Here is a 5,607-nt window from a genome sequence, read left to right on the forward strand (position 1 = left end):
TTGTGTGGAAGTGTAGGGTTGGGACAAATCAGTGGTTCTTAGCTTTTTGTATGTCAAAGATACAGAGACCATACATTTATCAACTAAACTAGGATGCTTCTGAGAGTGAAATGAAGACTTACTAATAATGAAACAAGAGAAATGGGCAACAATGTGACTATCCCAAACAAACTGTGATATATATTCTGCTCATCATAGACTTCTTTGAGGTGAAAAAGTCCTAGGCTCCCTCTTCAGAGAAACACACACATGCAAGCAATCTAAATTTGGCGTATGATCTGAGGGTTCCATGACCCATTTCCACCTATCTATAGAGTTTTAGGGAACTGCTAACCAGAGTAAGAAGTCTTGAGCAAAATACCGAAAGTTCTTTCTTCATGAATATTCTGTAATCTCATCTACAATTCTGTAAGTATAGGATGGTGACCAGGAGACTCCATGAGTTATTGGTTAACTCTGGAAAATTCCCTTTTAAGTGCTTAACTCCTTGTTACAAATCAGCATCCAGCATCCTCTCACCCTGAGGTGATTTACACTTCACCCTTGAGGTGTAGCTTCCTTCTAAAACTACCCAGGAGAAAGGCAGAGAGGCTTCACCAGCCACCATTTGACCTTACTTCAGTCACAAAGAGGCCAAATGCAGGGCCACCTGCTTCCAGCAACTCTGCCTAGAACTGGAGTTGGCTAGGGACACATGGAGTCTGCACCCCAAATCAAAGTCCTCATGGAACTCACAGAAACAGTAGCTGTGAACGGGTTTTCTGTGCAGGTAGAATGTGGCATCACTCACAATACTGGTTGCAAAGCAAATGCAAATGTCTGTTTTTCCATTGTGTATAAAATTGTGGACTTGATTTTCCATTTCAATAGAATAGGTAAGAAATACTGGCAGTTTGAAAAGTATTTAGAAAATGGAAATCAGGATGACAAAGGAAGCAGTAACTTTAAATTCATAAGGGGGAAAAAATAGAAAGGAGAATATACCTGAATGAAATCCAATAAATAATGTGGAATGGAGATGGTTATCATTTTAAAAGGTTTGAGCCCACTTTTCTATTGCCAAGGCAACCATCACGTTATGGAATTGGGAAACAACAAAGAAAAAGCAACAATCATCAGAACACCAAAACTCTAAACAAGGAAGATTGTGTGTACAGATGTGAATTTAATAAACAAGAAGATGAAAAGCTGCTTTGTTCCAACTATCTTTTACTGGTAAGAAAAAGAAAGTGGTTTTTAAAAAACAAATATTCCCCTTTATGTTTTCAGAAAATATCAGAGGGAACACACACATGCCATTCAAGCTATGTGATAAATCCTACTAAAACCATTTTTGTTGGTCCTTTCTCCCAAAGATGTTGGTGTTTCATACACCGTGATACTTAATATTTATTTAAAAGTCTCAGTGTGATGAGCCTGTTATTAAGATACTTCTTTCCTCCAGAAGTTTGAATTTTAATTAAAATAAGTAGATAGACTGAACAACTTTTATTTCATTTTTTATGGGTAGGAGGGTCCTTTGTCAAAGGAATCTGTACTAAGCATTCAAGATAAATATTGCATGAGAATGTTGACTGGGTAATTTTGTAAGGAATAAAGTAAAAAGTGAATTGGATGTTGAGGGGTAGTGGTCATCCATCTGGTTTTTATTGAAAACTAGAAAACTTTTACTAACCAAGTATGTGTATTTATGTAAAGTGTATGTCAGGCTGCATAGAAATGCAGATTCTTTTTTCCTAGCTATTTTCTAAAACTCTTAGTTTTTGTCAGTCTTTTCTTTCATCCCAGCCTGAGCATGCATGTATGAATGCATATGGGGGTGCTCACACATGTCTAGGAAAAGGTAATAGTGGGTGACCTCATTACCATGCAAGTCTCTTAGTATCCCTGGGCCAGTGTTGTGAGTGACCCTGTGATTTCACATTATTGGATCATTGTCAGGGACTGCCCAATGTCTTGAACCTTTTTAATGGCAGTTTTTCTAATGTGTCAGTCCAAACATGTTTTGTGTATCATCCTTACTTTCATGTCCAAGAGTTCTTAGTATCCGATTCCACAGAGGAAAACTCTAGAAAAAAGTCAGTTTGCCCTTCTGATGACCCATAATTCTGAACGATGGGAATATTGCATTAGCCATACCTGAACAACCAGGCAAAACATGAAGGATGAAGCCCATCCCCTGAGGAAAGCCGTTGTTTCTTTGGCTGAACTAGGAAAATCCAGCTGAGATGGCAGAAAGTTGTCAGAAAAAAATCGTCAGTGCCTCCTGCACCTGCTTTCTCTAGCTCGTATCTGTGCCACAGGAGGACTCCCTTGGTTCCTGCCCCAGTTTCTCTCCTAGACTTTGAGAAAGCATCTGCCCTGCAGTCAGCTTGTCATAACCATTTCTGTAAAGCACCCCCTTGACCCCATCTTCTTCCATAAAACAGTGGGCACAGAAAACCCTCCACTCTGACATTGGACGGATCCTTTCTCTTTTGAAATGTCCCCAATTGCTCCCTGGCGCCCTTGTAGTCAACTAAGAATTGTCATGTGCGTCTGAAGACGGATTAGAAAGTCTCCCCACTTCCAAAAAATCCCTCAATAGAATGTTTACCAAGCATATCTCAATAGTAGCTCTTTTTCTTTGATCAACTCTGTCTTCCTTCTAACACCCTCAAACACTTGCTGAAAGGAAAGCAAAGGTAAGTGTATGAATAAACAACCTTTGTTCATTTTTTGTCCTGGGCTTTGTTTTGCCTTTGACGACTTCAATTCTGCTCCTGTCCTTAGTGTCTGTTTCATTTTGGCTTTGTACAGATTCCCTATGGAATGGCTCTCCGGTGCCTCACCCTGGGCCTATCTGGGAAGAGTTGCATTACTCTCCTTTGAGATTGGCTGATGGATAGCCGCCTGGATTGGGGTCACAATAGTGCCCACAGCTACAATGAATCAGGGCCCATGGTTATTGGTGAGGCTTCTGCTGAGGGGCTGGGCCTGCATGTCGGTCGGTTTCTTTGTTGGTGTTTTCGTGATGGTTCTTTCCCATGCAAGAAAGGGGTATCTTTTCCACTTTTCCATCTGGGTATCCTCCAGGCCTGGTTTTCAGATTTTTCTGATCCTGTGAGCTCTGCTGTGTGCTGAGATGAAATCTTTTCTGTCTATATAAACTTGAGTTGGGTTGTTTCACATGCCCAAAACCTCCCCATATATAGAGTCTCTTAGAAATGAAAAAAAAAAAAAAAAAAGAAAAAAGAAAGAAAGAATGTCCACTTTTTCTTGGCCTTACCAGACAAGCTGTTTCCTGAAAGTGCTGACCTCATTCCTTAAGGGGATAGATAAGCATTTATTCATATGATGGGATTTCAAGAGGGTGAAAGAAAAGAGCACGGGAGGTGAGAGCTGGGCCCAGAAGGGGCATGCAAGGGCTCCAGAGACTTCCTTTCAGGCCTGTCCTGCTTCCAAGAAATGCAATCAAAGGTAGCAGAATGACATGGAGGCGTCTGCAAGCTCAGGACTGCATTAAGTGATTTTCCCTTATTTGTCTATTGGAAATAAATCTATCTGAATGCTATATTGATCCTTTTGCTAGGCTGGCACGAATCCCAGAGAGGATTTACCACCGAGGATGGCTCTAGGTCATTCCCTTCCTAATGATACCCATTTTTTGAAGCTCCTTTGGAATTTTGAAAATACTCAGATAGAACTAGTGGTTTCTAAATCACTACTGCAGTGAGATATTTTCCTTTGGCTTTGGGGATCAGAACTGTGGTTAATTAATGCCTTTCCTTCAGGCTGAGAACAAGAATGTTATAACACCTGAGGCTGTAATCAACTTCAGATTAGCATATTCGACACCCAGTGATATCAGAATTTGCTCTAAAAGTGTGTAGTGATAATTTAAAACCAAATTGTGTTTTGCTGCCTGTGAAATATTTGGAATGCTGAAAGAAAAGGCAACCAAGATAAGGGACCCTATTTTATTATTCTGCATTTGTTATCAGTTTAATTACTTTTCTTATGTATGTGTTTGTGATACTAATTGGCTAATATCCATTTGCCGGGGGGCTGTTTTTGGAGAAGATCTTGATTTTAGATAAGATGAAGCTGAAGGAGATTGTGTTGGAAAACTTAATATTGTTGAAATTGTGCTGTCTATTCTCCAGAGCTTTCTTTCTTTTTCTTTTTTTTAAAGGGAGAGTCACTAATGTGAGATGAGGGACTTCTATTTGAATGTTAGGTTGTTTGGAATTTTTTGTGAGACTATTGGAAGACATGTTAGCTAAACTAGTGCCTCTAGTTTCTGGTTATAAAATAACTGAATTGTGCTTTTATCTGTTCAATCAAACCTGATGTTAAAAACATTGAAGAAAGATAACTGGGAAACTGGAAGGGCCAGGCATTCTTAGGAAATTAGATTTTATAAATGCAACACCATACATGGAACAGCATAGGTATTAAAACATAATTTGTTAATGGCTTTGTATGAAACCATAAATAATAAAGATGTTACTTTAATCTTTTTGGAGGACAGGATCTAGATAGTATTTATCTCTGAATTTCAGGCACCCAGCTAGCCTACCACTTGACCTGTAGTTGGCACTCAGCAAATATTTGAATCAATGAGTGATGCCACAGTTTTTGAAGATTTGCTGCAGAGGAAAACTTTTCATCTCATTTTGCAACCTCCCCCCCCACCCTTTTTTAAAGTTCATTCAGCAAAAAATGGTTTGAGGGAGTACTTTGTACCAGGGTCCCTATGAGGAGTCCTCAAGTCAAACAATAATCCTTATCTTCTGACACAGGGATTTTCACACAGCAAGGGAGACTGAGAACAGACCACATTGGGGTTGGTGTCTGTGTTTTCATTCTCTCTCTCTCTCTCTCTCTCTCTCAACAGAAAACCATTTAAGTGGACACTCAATTCTGGGTGGAGTGGAGAGGAAGGACTCAGGAGCTGGGCAGGCAACAGGCAAGTGGGTGGGTAACATTCCCTACCTGGCTCCAGGAGGGATGCTGGAGAATGAGGGCTGGCCCAGGTAGGCAGACCATCTCCCCAGGGTGCCCAAAGGCCAGGCCTTGATAAGGTGTCTAAGTCAGGTTGTGAGTGCTCAGGGGGGAGTGTGGCCGAGGGAGGCAGGGTTGGTGCCTAGTAGAGGACTCCCTCAGCCTAGAGGCTGGCATCACGAGGGCCCTCCCCAAGCTGCTGCTGGAACTCAAGACGTGTCTGTCAGTTGGACTCTAGCAGCTCCTGGAAGTGGGCATGGATGTGATTGTTCTTCTCCTCCAGGTGGTGCAGACAGGAGTTGATCTGGTACAACATGGAATTGTTGGCTGCATACTCTGCTTCCCTAAAGTCATGGTCCTAGCCTTCCATGCCAGCTTCCACCTGCATACCAGGTCCTGTAGGGCCAGGCATTGTGGTCTTAGGTACCACATCTGCCACACAATGGTGGAATTCGGGTGCTGGCATCTGCCTAAAGCCAGTGTCTGTTTTTTTCTCTAATGATCCATTGATCAGTTTCCACTTGAGATATGGAAAGGATGGTATTAGCATTGGGAATATTAGCATTGCTTAGTGTCAGCTAATTAGGGCACTGATGTATTTGACTTTGAATACCTTTTGAA

The 5,607-nt window shown here is 41.2% G+C and overlaps 1 pseudogene; it reads right to left on the minus strand.

Moving 5' to 3' along the window:
- Nucleotides 1-5,149: 5,149 nt before the first annotated feature.
- On the minus strand, nucleotides 5,150-5,398 carry LOC114087306 (bublin coiled-coil protein pseudogene; annotated as a pseudogene).
- Nucleotides 5,399-5,607: the final 209 nt, after the last annotated feature.

This window comes from Marmota flaviventris, chromosome 4, assembly GCF_047511675.1.
Source record: "Marmota flaviventris isolate mMarFla1 chromosome 4, mMarFla1.hap1, whole genome shotgun sequence".
NCBI classification, from domain to species: Eukaryota; Metazoa; Chordata; class Mammalia; order Rodentia; family Sciuridae; genus Marmota; species Marmota flaviventris.